General features: G+C 38.0%; 1 long non-coding RNA gene across 1 annotated transcript in view; it reads right to left on the reverse strand.

The window, feature by feature from the left end:
- The window catches only part of LOC133041497 (uncharacterized), a 221,264-nt gene extending 210,414 nt beyond the window's left edge, over positions 1-10,850 (reverse strand). The window contains exon 1 of the long non-coding RNA XR_009689254.1: positions 10,780-10,850. This is a non-coding gene — a long non-coding RNA (uncharacterized LOC133041497). The remainder of the gene's footprint in view (positions 1-10,779) is intronic.
- Positions 10,851-19,437: the final 8,587 nt, after the last annotated feature.

Consider the following 19,437-nt stretch of genomic DNA (forward strand, 5'->3'; position numbering starts at 1 on the left):
TGCAAGGAGATCCAACCAGTCCATCCTAAAGGAGATCAATCCTGGGTGTTCATTGGAAGGACTGATGTTGAAGCTGAAACTCCAATAATTTGGCCACCTGATGTGAAGAGCTGACTCATTTGAAAAGACCCTAATGCTGGGAAAGATTGAAGGCAGGAGAAGAAGGGGACAACAGAGGATGAGATGGTTGGATGGCATCACTGACTCAATGGACATGAGTTTGGGTAAACTCTGGGAGCTGGTGACGGACAGGGAGGCCTGACGTGCTGCGATTCATGGGGTCACAAAGAGTCGGATACGACTGAGCGACTGAACTGAACTGAACTGAATTCAGATCAACAAATTATTGTTTTTGATGGTGAGACAAGACTTTTTCTTCTACATTGCTTTGTTTGTCTAGCTTCCTGTGGACATTAGCATGCAGTCCTACAGATATGATAGATTTAACAAGGAGGTAAAATCATGGAACTTAAGTGATCTTCCTTTTTACATTGTTTTTTGTTTCCAACTACAATAAAATATTCTAAGGTCAGTTTATTGTTTTAAGCGAAAACCTACTTGTAGAGTAAAGTATAACTTCTGTGTTACTCAGTAGTATATGTAGAACTAACATCCACAGTAACAACTCTTTAGGAGGCAGATCTGTATCTCTACTCTTATTTTTGTCCGAATCAGCAAGATTTCTTGTAAACCTTTGTTAATCAAGAAGATGTATGTAAATTTACAGCATGATGATTTTCTTTACAAAATAAGGACTTTCTACAATAACAAAATATTCTTTTCAAGTTAAATTTTAGTATAAAACAAATATGGTATAAAACAAAAATTTAATAGTTACTTTTTAGCATATTCTGTGTGCCATAATTTGGAAGAAGGGCTTCCCTGGTGGTTCATATGGTAATCTGCCTGCAATGCAGGAGACCCAGGTTCAGTTGCTGGGTCGGGAAGATCCCCTGGAGGAGGGCATGGTAACCCACTCCAGTATTCTTGCCTGGAGAATTCCATGGACAGAGGAGCCTGGTGGGCTATAGTCCATGGGGTTGCAAAGAGTCAGACATGACTGAGCAACTAATACACATGTGTTATAATTTGGAAAGGCCTAGGTCTCTATGTAATAGTGAAGTCTTTTATATTCACTGTATCTAATATTAGAGGCAGAAGTGTTAGCAAAACACTATAAACTGCCACTTGCCCTGCCTTTGCTCACTTAATCTCAATGAATAACAGAAATGTTAGCTAGAAACATAAGGAATTAGCCAATAGGCAATTCTTACAAAATATACCATATTTTCTTCATAAGACTAGGTAAAAATTTTAAGATTTATAAAACTTAGCCTTGGCAATGTTGTGGGGGAAATGAATAGTGACGCATCACATAATGTTGGTAATAATATTTTTTTCAAGTTAACATTAAAAACATTAAAAGGATATAAGAGTTTTACCGACAGTTTTACCTAGGGAACGGTTTGAAGTTGTGAGATAATACATATAAGGGAGATCATTACAGCACTGTTTATAACCTGTAAAACTCTTTGAGGTAAAAATTTATCAAAACAGCAAGTATTTTAAAGTTATCCTATATCTATATGAGTAAATGCCTTACAGTCATAAAGACGGAAATACTTTGCAGTCATCATAAGGGAAAAGGAACACCTACTGGGCCTCTCAGGTGACTCAGTGGGAAGAATCCACCTGCCAACGTGCCAGTGCAAGCGGTACAAGAGACGTGGATGCAATCCCTGGATCAGGAAGATCCCCTGGAGGAGGAAATGGCAACTTGCGCAAGTGTTCTTGCCTGGAAAATTCCATGAACAGAGGAGCCTGGAGGGCTACAGTCTATGGGGCTGCAAACAGTCAAACATGGCTGAGAGATTGACTACACATACACATTATTCCTGACAAGAAAAACTTTTCAAGTGCAGGTTAACACAAAAGGAAGACACAGAATAGAATGCATGATAGTGTGATCTCATGTACTTAAAATATTGCGACTGCATTGATTTGCAAATATAGAGAATGGAATATAGAGCAGGAAACAGTGGTCATATCTGATGTGGGACATGGGAAAGAGAGAAAGGAAAGTGAAGGATTTTACTTTTCAAATTATATACTCCAATACTGTTTGACTTTTTAGAACTAGAATGTATGCTGTTTGTAATTTAAAATATGCTTAATAATTTTGTATATAGTTTCTATATGTAGTTTCTAATTGTAAATGTCAAAGTTTATATATGTAATAGGATCGTGTGATTGATTTCATCTGGCTTTGGAATTAAGTACTGATGTTTCAACATAAGTAATGTCCCTGAGCTGTTTTACTCTCCTTCCTCAGCCACAATTTATATGAAAAACTAATTTATCTAGTCAGTTATGCAATTTTTCTTTCTTTCAGGTGAAGTGGTTGATTTTGATTGATAATCCTTCCTCAAAAGTCAGATTCAAACAAACCACATGTAGACTTTGCTTTCAGATAGCTATAGGTGTTTCAAAATTTAAAATTATAAGTACAAATAATGCTTTTGAATATTATCAAATTTATAATTATTTGAAGAGGAATTTTAAAAAATTATGAAATTGTCCTTTAATGTAAGGTCAAGCAGGGATTAGATTTGTTGGCCAGAGTGCCTGAAGAACTATGGATGGAGGTTCATGACATTGTACAGGAGGCAGGGATCAAGACCATCCCCAAGAAAAAGAAATGCAAAAAGGCAAAATGGTTGTCTGAGGAGGCCTTGAAAATAGCTATGAAAAGAAGAGATGCAAAAGGTAAAGGAGAAAAGGAAAGATGTTCCCATTTGAATGCAGAGTTCCAAAGAATAGCAAGGAGATATAAGAAAGCCTTTCTCAGTGATCAATGCAAAGAAATAGAGGAAAACAATAGAATGGGAAAGACTAGAGATCTCTTCAAGAAAATTAGAGATACCAAGGGGACATTCCATGCAAAGATGGGCACAATAAAGAACAGAAAATGTACGGACCTAACAGAAGCAGAAGATATTAAGAAGAGGTGGCAAGAAATACACAGAAGAACTATACAAAAAAAGATCTTCACGATCCAGATAATCATGATGGTGTGATCACTCACCTAGAGCCAGACATCCTGGAATGCAAAGTCAAGTGGGCCTTAGGAAGTATCACTACGAATACAGCTAGTGGAGGTGATGGAATTCCAGTTGAGCTATGTCAAATCCTGAAAGATGATGCTGTGAAAGTGCTGCACTCAATCTGTCAGCAAATTTGGAAAACTCAGGAGTGGCCACAGGACTTGAAAAGGTCAGTTTTCATTCCAATCCCAAAGAAACGCAATGAGAAAGAATGCTCAAACTATTGCATAGTTGCACTTATCTCACACACTAGTAAAGTAATGCTCAAAATTCTTCAAGTCAGGCTTCAACAGTGCATGAACCATGAACTTCAGATGTTCAAGCTGGATTTAGAAAAGGCAGAGGAACCAGAGATCAAATTGCCAACATCTGTTGGATCATCAAAAAAGCAAGAGAGTTCCAGAAAAACATTTATTTCTGCTTTATTGACTATGCCAAAGCCTTCGACTCTGTGGATCACAGTAAACTGTGGAAAATTCTGAAGGAGCTGGGAATACCAGACCACCTGACCTGCCTCTTGAGAAGACTGTATGCAGGTCAGGAAGCAACAGTTAGAACTGGACATGGAACAACAGACTGGTTCGAAATCCAGAAAGGAGGATGTCAAGGCTGTATATTGTCACCCTGCTTATTTGACTTATATGCAGAGTACATCATGAGAAACACTGGGCTGGAAGAAGCACCGGCTGGAATCAAGATCGCCGAGAGAAATATCAATAACCTCGGTATGCAGATGACACCACCCTTATGGCAGAAAGCAAAGAAGAACTAAAGAGCCTCTTGATGAGAGTTAAAGAGGAGAGTGAAAAAGTTGACTTAAACTCAACATTCAGAAAACTAAGATCATGGCAGCTGGTCCCATCACTTCATGGCTAATACATGGGGAAACTGGAAACAGTGACATATTTTATTTTGGGGACTCCAAAATCACTGCAGATTGTGATTGCAGCCATGAAATTAAAAGATGCTTGCTCCTTGGAAGGAAAGTTATGTCCAACCTAGACAGTACATTAAAAACCAGAGACATTACTTTGTCAACAAAGGTCCATCTAGTCAAGGCTATGGTTTTTCCAGTAGTCATGTCTGGATGTGAGAGTTGGACTGTGAAGAAAGCTAAGCACCGAAGAATTGATGCTTATGAACTGTGGTGTTGGAAAAGACTATTGAAAGTCCCTTGGACTACAAGGAGATCAAACCTGTCAAGCCTAAAGGAAATCAGCCCTGAATATTCTTTGGAAGGACTGATGCTGAAGCTGAAATTCCAATACTTTGGCCACCTGATGTGAAGAACTGACTCATTGAAAATGGCCCTGATGCTGGGAAAGATTGAAGGCAGGAGGAGAAGGGGATGACAGAGGATGGGATGGTTGGATGGCATCACCGACTCAATGGACATGAGCTTGAGTAAACTCTGGGCATTGGTGATGGACAGGGAGGCTTGACATGCTGCAGTCCATGCGGTCACAAAGTGTCGGACACGACTGAGTGACAGAACTGAACTGACAGGCAATTATTTAGTGAGATAATCAAACCACATGGGTTCAGTTTTATCTTATAAAATATTTGCATTAAGTTCTTTATAACAGATGTTTCATGACATGAAAGTTTAGTTGCTCAGCTGTGTCCAACTCTTTGTGACCCATGGACTCTAGCCCTCCAGGCTCTTCTCCTCTCTTCATTGAATTCTCCAGACAAGAAAAATGGAGTGGGTAACCTATCCCTTCTCCAGGATATCTTTCTGACACAGGGATTGAATGTAGGTCTGTTACATACAGGCCCATCTGAGCCATCAAGGAAGCCTTGTTCTTTGTAACAGATGTATCATGATACATTCACTGGCAGTTACTCAAAACAGAGCAAATACAAGACACAATGTAGATCTGAATGAATATTTCTTGATTGATTCGTTTTTATTGACCATCAATAGAAAATTGCCTTTTGGCATCGTTTGTATTAATGAAAACCTACTTTACTAGAAAAAGAATTATGTTCAAAATAATGAAAATATAAACCTCTGCCTGTGTTAAGACACAAGATTATGAAAAAAATGATATATTCTGCCCTCAACTAATCTCTCATATGTACTAGTTAGAACTCAAACATTAAAGAAGTAGTATATCAGGATTTTATATCATCAGTGTCTTACATCTCTTTTCTGTTTATAGCTTCTCAATTTTCTTTGACTTCCCCCTATCATCCATAAGTTTCAAAATCCTTGGCATATCAACTAGAGTGGATTCATAGTGTGAACCTCCAGCTATGTGATGTGGGCTCACTTCACATCCATGTTATGCTAGCTGCCTTCTACCCTACTGCATTGCTGATTTATCCCTATTTCCTATAAGGCCTCAGAGGGAAAAATCAAACATCACCCAAATGAGAAAGGATGAATTTGAATAAATAAATATAGAATTCTGCCATCAGAAAATCTAGAAAACTGTTTTAATCTCAGCATGCATGTAAATCTTGTATCATTTTTTAAAATAGAATTTAATTTTAATTTCTTGCTAAAAATCTTCATCTAGTCCTGTCCCACCAGTTTTACTTCTCGTCTTAAAGTGCATTTTCTCGATCTCTCTCACTGTGTCTCAGCTTACCCAGACTTTTCTTCATTTTATCCTTTGCCTGGCTGGCTCTAATTTATTCACTAAGTTATAGCTGGTAGCATCATCTCTGCTGGGGAGACTTTTCTGATACCAGCCCCTTGAGTTAGGTGTCCATTGTTTATGCTCTCCTGTGTGCATCATAAACTTATATCTATTATTACATGTACTCATTCTATTGGAGTCATTTATGTGCCTCTGATTTGTTGAATAAATGAATGAGTGAATAAGTGAGTAAAAGAATATTTCCACTTTTGGCACATTTCAAATTCTTAAAAAGGTCTGGTTTTCAAATCTTTTATATGTATTTAATGTATAATGTTCAAACAATAAAATGCTAGCTGGTAAACTACAGAACCAAATAGAATAAATTATGTTCACCATCTGGTAGAAGGCTATTAATTTATCTTTTTGGCCACTGATACGGCTGAAAATGCCAAAAGGAAGAGTGTCACTGAACAATGCTCCCCACTAAGCAGTCTTTATTTAATTGGCATTTCAGGCATTTTCAAAAGATGCTTGGTCAAAGAGATGTATAGGAGCCTTACAATGAGCACTATTTAATTATTTCAGTCCTCATCTGTCACATTAGCACTCCTCTGTCTCATTTCCAGTGCCCCCAAAGCAGTGCAGTTGATGGATTATGGAAAATAAATCTAGTGTGGAAATACTGATAATTTGCTCAAGGTCAAAAAAAGAAAAACAGGCAAGAGTAATTTGCAACTACTAAACTGCTAGATGTAGTGCTTTGGCTTGCTGCTCTGTAAGAGGTGGGAGGGGGAGTTGACAAGAGTCAAGACTCTTTAGAGAAATATGCAAATCAAAAATTTACCACCTTTCTAAATCCTTTTAATCCATCAGTTAATCTCAAAAATGACCCAGTTTTCAGAACACTGAATATGCTTGGCTACCTCTAATCACATTATCTCACTTCTCTTCTGCAAACTTTGAAGTGGGAAAGATATAATGTATAAATGAAAACATTGACAAAGCCCAGCTGCCTGTCATATTTCCAATCTTCTCAGAAAAACAAGTGATTTATAGCATGATGAGATCAAATCTTCCTCCGTGACATGCTAATGGCTATATTTTAAAACTCAGCAGAACTCATGCAGTAGGCCAGACTGATGACATTAATGTCAAATCTTTGAACAAATCTAGTTAATGTGAAAGTAGAAGAGAAAGATGATCTCATTTTGGAAACAACAATAAAAATGATGCTGTTTGGTGATAAATTGAGACCATGAGAGTTTAGTGTTATATCTTTGAGCTTGTCTTTTATTAGCCAACTTTCCACTATAAAATACATTAAAATTTTATCTATGAAGAATATAGCTCAAAACAGTTATAAATTAGGTGCCTTTCTGAGGAAAGATCATCACATGGTTGGCTTGTTTCTGTCTTTACATCCAGAAGTGTTTGTTGAAGGCCTACTGTGTTCACTGTCTAATGCAGATGATTATAAAAAGACTACCAAGATAAGCCTGGCTGCCAGGATTGCCAAGTGGGAAATACAAGATATATAAACATATCTTACTTAACATGCATGTAGTTAGATATAAACATATCTATGTTATTTAATAGATAATCTGATGGTGAATATATTAATTCAGGTTCCCTAGAAGCAGAAGCTAATATGTGGATTTTTATTCAAGTAATTTACTGAGAACCTCTCTCAGGAGAAAGGTGACAGAAGCAGCATAGAACAAGGCGGGGGCGGCGGGGGGAAGCAAGGAGATAATCTCAGATGAAGACTAGTTTCAGTCTGATCACTCGGGCAAGTTTTGGAAAAAGTTTGCACTAAGCATTGTTTCCACTTTGAGAGAAGGGGATCAAGGTTTTGTATTTCATGCCAGTCGATCATAGACCACACTTTGACTCCAGGAATTTATTGATAGATGTGGGCAACAGGACCTCCTTGGCAAAGTATCTTCATTTGGCAAATTTCTAGCAAAGGGGAGAGCTGTGAGTTGTCATCAGTTAACTCAACAATAGGGAACGGTGTACTGGCTGTTAATGGGGGATCAGAATGGGGCACCAAGAGCATCAGTTCTAGTCTACCACTTCCACCACACAGCTTCACTACTTTTCATAGGAAGTTCACGCCATTCAGGCACAGCTTCTTTGAGCTATTTGTTGGTCACAGGTCTGGGAAATTTTTCAAGAGATTTACTGGGATAGATTCCGAACTGTACAGCTACAGTTGACCCTTAGGCTATAATGAGTACTACTCATTATATCTGTCTTTTATCACCCATTCTAGATTGTCCTTCTCATCATCTAGCACTTCTGTTGGTTTGGACACTTTGCCTGTAGGGTTTACTTAGATCCTCATCCCCGAGAGTCCTGAGTTCCTACGTACTTCACCCCAACACACATTGTTGATGTGTTTGTATGTTTTTAAATATTGTGAGCCAGAGAATACCATGCACCCACCAGTGGATCACCTAAGTGTTGTAGATACTTATCTTTGCCCTCTTTATGAAGAACACTTCCATTTCTCCGTGATGATCAAAATGATTGATCATAATCAATTACCCATGCTGATATAGCAGCTATTTTCTTTCTTCTCAGTCTGCTGGTACAAAGATCCCAAAGTAATCAGTTAATAGTCAAAATTCTTTTGTTTACTGTGACTCTTTCTGTGCCACCTGGTGGATCTCTATTTTCATTGGGAGTCAAAAATTCTAGACTCACAGAGCTAAAAATAACAGAGTGAAGAAGAAGTGAGTGTTGGTACTACTCCCTTACCTCCAGACCTCTATATTCTATCTACTGGAGATACAGCAGTGTAGTGTTGATTGAGTTTGAGCAAAGTCTGGGAGACAGTGAAGGACAGGGAAGCCTGGCGTGCTGCAGTTCATAGGGTTCAAAGAGTCCGACACTACTAAGCGACTGAACAGCAAGAAAGATGCGTACAACTCTACGAAGCGTGGAGCCCCATCTCTGCATGACATAATCTCCAAAATGAAACTTTCAGCTGCTCCTTCAGAGGGTCATATCATCTGTCAGGCCAGTAGCTTCTGCTTCTGGATAGTGCAACATGTGGTAAGATGAATGAATCCTATGTTTGTATGCCCATTCTCACACTTCTTTGTCTGTAAAGTGGTTACTTATCTATGCCAAAGGATAAGATACTCTGAGCCTGAAGGCACATGTCAGTTATATAAAGAGGTGGCCCAAGTGCCCATGGTCCCTACTCTTGCTTCATTCCCTTCTGTCTCTTAGCCTGTAACAGTGGCCTTATGGGGAGTTCCCCATAATCAACTGGCAGAGGAAGAGAAGTCTCAAATCTTGTTTATAGATGATCTGGTCCAATACATAGGCACTACCCAGAAGTGGGCAATGACAAGTTCAAGGGCACTGCAGCCCCTTCTTGGGGCTGTCCCTGGTGGACAGTGAGGAAGCAGTATCTTCCAGTGGGCAGAGTATCTGGTTTCTCACTTTGCTTAGAAGGAGAAATGGTCCTAGGTGCAATTATATAATGATTAGATAAAGCTGTATAAAAGAACCAACCCCAATTATGTGCTGCTTGCCAGAAACACATTTTAAACATAACGTACTTATAAGTTGAAATGAAAATGATGCAATAATAAGCACAAGAAAGCTAATGTAGATAAATTAATATTAGACAAAAGTATTGCAGAGATAACGAAATATTTCATACTAATAAAAGGGTAAATTAGTCAAGAAGTTACAAAAACTCTAAATATATATGCATCTGATTAAAGAGCTTCAAAATATATGGTGTGAAAATTGACAGAAGTATCAGAACAGTAGAAAAATCCACAGCTATAATAACCCTTTATAAATAATTTTAGGAAAAAAGATCAGCAAAAATATAAAACAATTAAAAACTTGCCTAGTAGACATTTTGAGAAAATATCACTTAACTGAAGAATACATGATTCCAAGTAATAAGTGTGGAAGGAAACCTTCAGATGGGGAAAGTCTTAAGAGACTGAACATGTAGTTTACATCAAGATGAAGTACTTGTATTTAAGCCAAAGAGCAATGAGAAGGCATTGAAGAATTTTAACAGGGACATAAATGATGTAAACAAATTATATATTGTATAATTGCTCAAATCCTCCCCAAATATCATCATGTGAGGAATAAGCAAAACATTTAAATAGGTTTGAGCCATAAAGAAGAAGTTTCGAAAAACAAAATGAAACAAAAAAGTAGGTTGTCAATACCAAATGATTTTTAGCATGTTAAGTGAAATTCACATAATGAGATTTTTTGATAATGTTTAGGTATTCATTAGGCCTCATGAGAAGAGTTGACTCATTGGAAAAGGCCCTGATGCTTGGAGGGATTGGGGGCAGGAGGAGAAGGGGACAACAGAGGATGAGATGGTTGGATGGCATCACTGACTCAATGGAGATGGGTTTGAGTAAGCTCCGGGAGTTGGTGATGGACAGGGAGGCCTGCCATGCTGCGATTCATGGGGTCGAAAAGAGTTGGACATGACTGAGCAACTGAACTGAACTGAACTGAACTGAGGCCTAACAATGAATGTGTAATAAGGAAAGAGATTCTAGCTTAGTGCCATTCCCAAAGCACACATGTTTAGGTGTGCTTATGCACACACACAGCTGAGTCAGCAGGAAGAATTTGTCCTGCCTCAGATCTTCTAAGATATTCTCATAGGACAGATGAAGTTTTCTGATTTGGGGAGTCTCCTTTGGCCACAAACTCCTCAATTCAGTCTCATTATAATTTTGTGAAATTTTAGTCATCGTTAAAGTAAAAGAATGTAGAGACAGTTTATCAGACATTGCTTGCATTTGCTTCGAGATTTCTCTTTTTAAGAATTCTATATTTCTAGGCCAACAGTTAGATGGATAACCTCACAGACCACTACCTAACCTAGAGGCACATGTTTGGACCAAGTACAGTTAGAAAAGAAGGGCTGAACACAGAGATTTGACAATGACAAGTTCAAGTGAATTTTCTCATATTTTGGTCTCATAAATTTAAAGGAAAACTTAGATCACACAAAACATTACCCCTTCCCTGTATATATATATATATATATTTTTTTTTTTTCTGTATTTAAGACTCACAGTTTCATGGGGCCATCCAGAAGGATCCATTTCTTGGCTGGTTTCCCCTATGCCTGCAACAATCTTTTAACCTTAAGAGTTCCAGTCCAAAGAAATTGACAAAGGAACATCTAACCTGACTTGAAATGTAAATGCTGACCCAGTTTCCTCTTTCATGTTGCTCCCTCAGTACTGATTTGTGTGAAATAAGAACAGATGGCAGTGCGTCACTTGTGGGGAAATTTTTTTTTTTTTACTTCTAAAATGCTCCCCTTCACTCAATAACATATTGCTGTCAATAAATGTTTCATTTGCTTCATTTAATTACTCTGGCCCAGATTCCTTTGGCCACACAAGTCTAATAAAAACTCAAATAGATGATATTGTTCTGGAAGGAAAGTGGAAATATAGTGATAATATAAACCATTTTGATAGAGAAATATTGGAGACTAAAATATTCATGTTTCAAACTAAAGGGCAGTTGAAGAGATGGTCTCAGGGGCAAGTTTCAAAATAAGCTGTGGAATTAATAACATACAGCTCTGTATGTTCAGCAGTGAACACAAAGCAGACTTGAGCCGAGGAATGAAGTACGCAAGAGAGCTTCAGTAGACCAAAAGTGTGCAAATGTTGGCTGACCAACACAGACCTCAGAGTGGATATAAGCATACAAAATAGTTTATTGAACAACAAACCTATCATTTCAAATTCTCCAATAGAATTAAAAACACAATATTGAACTGAAAAATGAGAGAGTTCTTTTGGAATAAGAGAAGAGTTCCTATAGTGATGGACTAAAGTGAATAGTCAGTGGCTTCTACTTAAAATCTCCCTTGAAAGTGAAAACATTGCTCACTCAGTCATCTCTGACTCTTTGCGACCCCCATGGACTGTAACCTGCCAGGCTTCTCTGTCCATGGAATTCTCAAGGCAAGAATGCTGGAGTGGGTTGCTTTTGCCTTTTCCAGAGGATCTTCCCAACCCAGGGATCAAACCCGGGTCTCCTGCATTGCAGGCAGATTTTTCACTGTCTTGTGTATGCTTTTCCTTCCAGAGAAAGAGCATGGTTTTAAATCTCAGTTCCATAGTGGTCACATCAGGGTAGGATGTTGGTTTTCTTTATTTTAGCTTTCCTTATCTTTCCTTCCTTTTTTCTTCTTTCCCTTATTTTCCATCCTTCAACCCTGCCTTCCTTCCTTCCTTCTTACTTCCCTCCCTCCCTCCTTTCCTTATCTCCCTGTCTCTCTTCCTTTCTTCCTTCTTCTTCCCTCCCTTCCTTCTTCCCTCCCTCCCTTCTTTATTCCCTTCTTTCCTTTCTCCACAGCTTTAAAGCTTTGAAACAACTCCACTGACTAAAGGCATCACATTAAAAAAATAGTGTATTTCTCCCTGTATCATTGGACCTAATGGACAAAAGTTCTGGATGACTCATACATTGGTGTCAGTTTGGTTCATGGTGAAAACAGCTGGTTCAAATCAACAGAGTTTACAGAAAAGACTACTCTTAAAGTTCTCCAAATTTAATTTCTTGATCACAGTCCCAAGATTCAATTTCTAAAACTGTTGTGTGGCTATATAATGAGCTGAAAATGTGGCGGGGCAGTCATACCAATCAGATCATTGTCAACCCAATACTCTCCTGGAATCAATTCGAGTACTTTTTTCTCACATGGTTTGCTGATCTGATTTAGACTTCTAGAAAAGCTTTGGGCAGGTTATGACAAAAGATACTGGTGTCATAAAGAGTATGATGCTGTTTGGGATATAAGAAGACCTAGGCTTGAATCCTCTCCTTCCACTAGATACTGAAATGTAGAAAAGTCATATAAACTTATCTGAGTCTCAATTTATTTATTTATAGAATTAGTTCAGTTCAATTCAGCTGATCAGTCATGTCCGACTCTTTGCAACCCCATGAATCGCAGCACGCCAGGCCTCCCTGTCCATCACTAACTCCCGGCATCTACCCAAACCCATGTCCAACGAGTCAGTGATCCCATCCAGCCATCTCATCCTCTGTTGTCCCCTTCTTCTCCTGCCCCCAATCCTTCCCAGCATCAGGGTCTTTTCCAATGAGTCAACTCTTCGCATGAGGTGGCCAAAGTATTGGAGTTTCAGCTTCAACATCAGTCCTTTAAATGAATATTCAGGACTGATTTCCTTTAGGATGGACTGGTTGGATCTCCTTGCAGTCCAAGGGACTCTCAAGAGTCTTCTCCAACACCACAGTTCAAAAGCATCAATTCTTCAGTGCTCAGCTTTCTTCACAGTCCAACTCTCACACCCATACATGACCACTGGAAAAACCATAGCCTTGACCAGACAGACCTTTGTTGGCAAAGTAATGTCTCTGCTTTTAAATATGCTATCTAGGTTGGTCATAACTTTCCTTCCAAGGAGTAAGCATCTTTTAATTTCATGGCTGCAGTCACCATCTGCAGTGATTTTGGAGCCCAAAAAAATAAAGTCTGACACTTTTCCCACTGTTTCCCCATCTATTTGCCATGAAGTGATGGGACCAGATGCCGTGATCTTAGTTTTCTGAATGTTGAGCTTTAAGCCCACTTTTTCAGTCTCCTCCTTCACTCTCATCAAGAGGCTTTTTAGTTCCTCTTCACTTTCTGCCGTAAGGGTGATGTCATCTGCATATCTGAGGTTATTGATATTTCTCCCAGCAATCTTGATTCCAGCTTGTGCTTCTTCCAGCCCAGTGTTTCTCATGATGTACTCTGCATATAAGTTAAATAAGCAGGGTGACAATATACAGCCTTGACGTACTCCTTTTCCTATTTGGAACCTGCCTTTTGTTCCATGTCCTGACCTGCATACAGGTTTCTATAGTGGTAGCAATAGTTCATACAAAAAAAAAAAAAAATAGTCCGATTATTAATTGAGATAAAATATGTGAAAGTTCGGGTGGAAAGGGAGGTGGGAGGGGGGATCGGGATGGGGAACACATGTAACTCCAAAAAAAAAAAAAAATATGTGAAAGTTCTATGACAGTGCTCTTTGCTTATATTACATGTTTACTATTTGTCAAGCAGAGCTATGATAAAAGTATTGACTCTACTGTTCATAAGGCACACTTTAGATTCTCACTACCTAGTCTTTTGGAATTCTGACTTTACTACTTACTAACATAGTCCTTGACACGTTATTTAACCTTCCTACTCTTAATTTCTTCATCCATCAGTGGAGGGGTTTGTGTGAAATTAATGAGACAATACATTAAAAGTTTTTAGAACAGTGTCTAGCACATAGTTAATGTATAAAAAGTTCACATATGGATATCTCTATAAAAATGGTTTCTGCAAACATGAAGACACAAACTATATGCATGTTTAGATTCTCATTTTAACTGTTCACAGCTATTCCTGGGTTTAAATTCTTTTGCTGAAAAGTAGATATTTACTAACAACTTCTTTTGCAAAATTCTCAGTGCATGTCACAAAAGTTATGCTTGAGAATTGAAATCATGCTGAGACAGTACAAGCTCTGGTTGCATACATGCAGTTCAACCGGTTTAGAGGTGAATGTTACATATTTGTGTGTTGTGTGTGTCTGCATTTTCCAGACTTCACAGCTAACAAATTCTCTCATATAGTTTTCCTCTTTTATTTTACACTCAGAACTTTTTTCCTTTAAAGTTTTTTTTCCTTTACAATGCATATTTCTGAGTTTCTTGTATTTATTTTATTGTTTCTAATGCTAATTTTAATTCTGCTATTTTAAAAAGTCCTGGTAACATTTTCTTACCTCACAAAACTTTTAGGATTTATTAGAGCCTGACAATTTTTCAGCTATTTTTTTCAACTGACTCCTTTTTTATTATCTCATTTTAGCTCTTTTATGATAATTCATTATCTTAGAATTTAATTGCAAACATGCAGCAGTTGTTTTTAACTTTGCTAAGAGCCCAGATTCTGGAATCAGGCTACCTGAGTTGAACTCCAGCTTTGCCATTTACAAAGCCACTTGGCTGGAAGCATGCTATTCACCTTTTGTAAAATGGGAATGATATAATAATTTTATGTGAATTTTAGGAAGCAATATACATTAAATTATATTTTAAAATAGTCTCACTAAGTAACTATCATTTCTGAAATTGGTTCTTCTCTTCAATGTAAATGTCTATGTTTGTATAGACAAATACATTTATGTCATTGTTCAGTCGCTAAGTCATGTCTGACTCTTTGTGACCCCATGGACTGCAGCGTGCCAGGCTCCTCTGTCCTCCAGTCTCTTATGGAGTTTGCTCAAATTCACGTTCATTGAGTCGGTGATGCTATCTAACCATCTGATCCTCTGCTGCCTGCTTCTCCTTTTGCCTTCATTCTTTCCCATCATGAGGGTCTTTTCCGATGTGTCAGTTCTTTGCATCATGTGGCCAAAGTGTTGGAGCTTCAGCTTCAGCATCAACCCTTCCAATGATTATTCAGGGTTGGTTTCCTTTAGGTTTGACTGCTTTGATCTGCTTGCAGTCCAAGGGATTCTCAAGAATCTTCTCCAACACCTCAATTCAAAGCATCAATTCTTCAGCACTCAACCTTCTTTATGGTCCAACTCTCACATCCGTACATGACTACTGGAGATACCATAGCTTCGATTATATGGACCTTTGTCAGTAAAATGATGTCTCTGCTTTTTAATACTCTGTCTAAGTTTGTCATAGCTTTCCTTCCAAGGAGCAAGTGTCTTTTAATTTCATGGCTACAGTTACCATACATACATATTTATGTTCCTGTGTATATATGTACACACCCATACATAGTTCCTCTCTACATTTAAAAATAAATTGGCTGCACCCATGAAATGTGGGACCCTAGTTCCTCTATCAGGGGTTGAATCCGTGTCCCCTATATTGGAAGGCAGAGTCTTAACTCCTGGACTGCCAGGGAAGTCCTCTTTTCTGCATTATTGAGTGTTATGTTTACAGTCTTTTTTATGTTGTAGATTTTCATTTTTTTTCCCTGTATTTGCCTTAAAAGAAATCTATTTAGTTCTGATGTTTGCCCATAAAACAGTGGATGGATTCTCCTTTGTTGCCTTCATGGGCCACCTGACACTGTGAGAATGCTTCTTTCTATCGTAACTTGGGTGCTGTTTGATCTCCAGGCAGCAGATACTCTCTGATATTTTAGATTTTGATGTGAGGCATATTTGTTGGCCTAAAAGGGATTCTTCTGATGTTGCTATTTGCTTGTCTTACTAAAAAGAATAGTATTTCCCCTTGGTAATTATGTAGGACCTTCCACATAGATAAGAGTAAATTAAAAATTTAAACTTGTCATGTGAAAGAGTACAGGTCACTATTTTCACAGACATCTTCTGCTCAGTTCATTTCTACTGCTTCCTCCTCACTCCCACCTTTTCTGATTTAGGACTTTAATTTGATAAAGAAAATATCTATTGGTATCTTGAAGATGGTTGACTCTTTGTGTCTAGTGGTGCTTTTCTAGATACTATATTGCTCTAGACATTTTTCTAGGTTTGTGGGTACAAAGCTTAACAATAAAGACAGTTCCTAGGCTCCCAGAATTTGACAAGCCTTTTTTTGTTTGTTTATTTATTAGCAGTTGACAATTTTAAAAAATTTCATGGTGATAAAATACACATAACATAAAATTTACTATCTTGGCCATTTTTAATTATACTGTTCTTTTTAAGGATCATAAAATATACCACCTAAACCATTTTAAATGTACATTTTTAACTGTGCAGGTATTTAAGCTGTTCACATAATTGAGCAACCATTATCATTACCTATCCCTATAACTTTTTCAGCTTGTAATAATGAAATCCTGGATCCATTAAATATTAACTCCCCCTTCTCCCCTTTCCCCAGCCCCTGATAACTACCATTCTGCATTCTGTCTCTATGATCTTGGCTGTTGTCAGTACCTCATATAAGTAGATTAATACAGTATTTGTCTTTTTGTAACTGTCTTGGTTTTTACCTAACATAATGTCCTCAAGGTGCGTCCATATTTTAGCAGATTGCAGAATTTCCTTCCTTTTGAAGGCTGAGTAATATTTCATTGTAAGCATATACCCCATTTTCCTTAACTATTCATCTGTTGATGAACACTTAAAGGTTGTTTTCATGGTTTAGCTCTTATGAATAATGCTGTTATAAAAATAGGTGTACAGTATCTCTTCTAGATCCTACTTTCAATTCTTCTTGGTATATACCCAAAAGTGGAACTGCTTCATCATACAGTAATTCTGTTGTTAATTTTTTGAGGAACATAATCAAAATTATCATAAGCTAGGGGCTATGTGAAAATGTGAAAAACAGTTTTATGCTAATAAATTCAATATGTAAGTGAAATGGTCAAAATTTTTAAAAAATACAAGTTACCAAAAATTCATTTAAAAATGATAGCATAAATAACCTTATATTTATTAAAGAAACTAAGTCTGCAGTTTAAAACTTTCAAAAAGATACTGGAAAAATACTGCAGATAGATTTCCCTCATAAAAATGTGCTGCATTTTTATAAAATATGTAAATAAAAGCCATGTGTGTGTGTGTGTCCACATGCATGCATGTGTGTGCTCGGTCATGTCTGATTCTTTGAGACTGTATGGACTATAGCCTGCCAGGCTCCTCTGTCCATTGGTTTCTCCAGGCATGATTACTGAAGTGGGTTACAATATTTCCCCCTTCAGGGGATCTTCCTTACTCAGGGTTTGAACCTATGTCTCCTGCATTGGCAGGCAGATTGTTCACCACTGAGCCACCTGGGAATATATATATATATATTTTGTATGAGGGATAAAGAAGAGAGCAGAACAATATTGTTAACTTGTTTAAGGTGGGGAGATTACTGTAGTGAAGAAATCATTGAGTTTTTATCTTCGTTTTGCTTAAATTTTATAGTGTACACTAGTTTTTATTTTTAAATTTAAAAAAGTAACTTTAATAAAAAAGAAACACTGGAGGTACTCTACTTTGTTATTTATGGCAAGAGGAAAACTTGAAGTTGGCAGATCTGTTTAATGCATACTAGGCCCAGCCTCCATGTGTGGTACTGGTGACCCAACAATGAATAAGTAAAACACAAATACGGTAACAGTCTAGATGATTCTTAATATAACAGAGTGAGAAGGAGGGTAGGGAATTAAGTTCATGTCCAGACTACAGATATAATTAGTATGCATAGTCATTGAAAGCATGAATCTCCTCCTTTATTAGGTCTTCAGTTCAGTTCAGTCGCTCAGTTGTGTCTGACTCTTTGCAACCCCATGAACTGCAGCATGCCAGGCCTCCCTGTCCATCACCAACTCCCAGAGTTTATTTAAACTCATGTCCATTGAGTTGGTAATGCCATCCAACCATCTCATCGTCTGTTATCCCCTTTTCCTCCTGCCTTCAATCTTTCCCAGCATCAGGGTCTTTTCAAATGAGTCAGCTCTTCGCATCAGGTGGCCAAAGTATTGGAACTGCAGCTTTGGCATCAGTCCTTCCAATAAATATTCAGGACTGGTTTCCTTTAGGATGGACTGGTTGGATCTCCTTGCTATCCAAGGGATTCTGAAGAGTCTTCTCCAACACCACAGTTCAAAAGCATCCATTCTTCGGTGTTCAGCTTTCTTTGTAGTCTAACTCTCACATCCATACATGGCCCTGGAAAAATCATAGCTTTGACTAGATGGACTTTTGTTGGCAAAGTAATGTCTCTTGTTTTTAATATACTGTCTAGGTTGGTCATAACTTTTCTTCCAAGAAGCAAATGTCTTTTAGTTTCAAGGCTGCAGTCATATGCAGTGATTTTGGAGCCCCCCAAAATAAAGTCTCTCACTGTTTCCCCATCTATGTTCCATGAAGTGATGGGACCAGATGCCATGATCTTAGTGTTCTGAATGTTGAGTTTTAAGCCAACTTTTTCACTCTCCTCTTTCACTTCCATCAAGAGGCTCTTTAGTTCTTCTTCACTTTCTGCCATAAGGGTGGTATCATCTGCATACCTGAGGTTATTGATATTTCTCCTGGCAATCTTGATTCCAGCTTGTGCTTCATCCAGCCCAGTGTTTCTCACGATGTACTCTGCATATAAGTTAAATAAGCAGGGTGACAATATACAGCCTTGACATAGTCCTTTCCCGACTTGGAACCAGTCTGTTGTTCCATGTCCATGTTCATGGACATGTTCATGTTGCTTCTTGACCTGCATATAGATTTCTCAAGAGGCAAGTTAGGTGGTCTGGTTTTCCTATCTCTTTAAGAATTGTCCACAGTTTCTTGTGATCCACATTGTTAAAGGCTTTGTCACGGTCAATAAAGCAGAAGTAGATGTTTTTCTGGAACTCTCTTGCTCTTTTGATGATCCAACAGATGTTGGCAATGGATATTGATCTCTGGTTCCTCTGCCTTTTCTAAAACCAGCTTGAACATCTGAAAGTTCACAGTTCACATACTGTTGAAGCCTGACTTGGAGAATTTTGAGCACTATTTTACTAGCATGTGAGATGAGTGCAATTGTGCAGTAGTTTGAACATTTTTTGGCATTGCCTTTCTTAGGGATTGGAATGAAAATGGACCTTTTCCAGTCCTGTGGCCACTGCTGAGTTTTCCAAATTTGCTAGCATATTGAGTGCAGCACTTTCACAGCATCATCTTCTAGGATTTGAAATAACTCAAGTGGAATTCCATCACATCACCTCCACTAGCTTTGTT

Source organism: Dama dama, chromosome 3 (genome assembly GCF_033118175.1).
Source record: "Dama dama isolate Ldn47 chromosome 3, ASM3311817v1, whole genome shotgun sequence".
Taxonomy (NCBI): domain Eukaryota; kingdom Metazoa; phylum Chordata; class Mammalia; order Artiodactyla; family Cervidae; genus Dama; species Dama dama.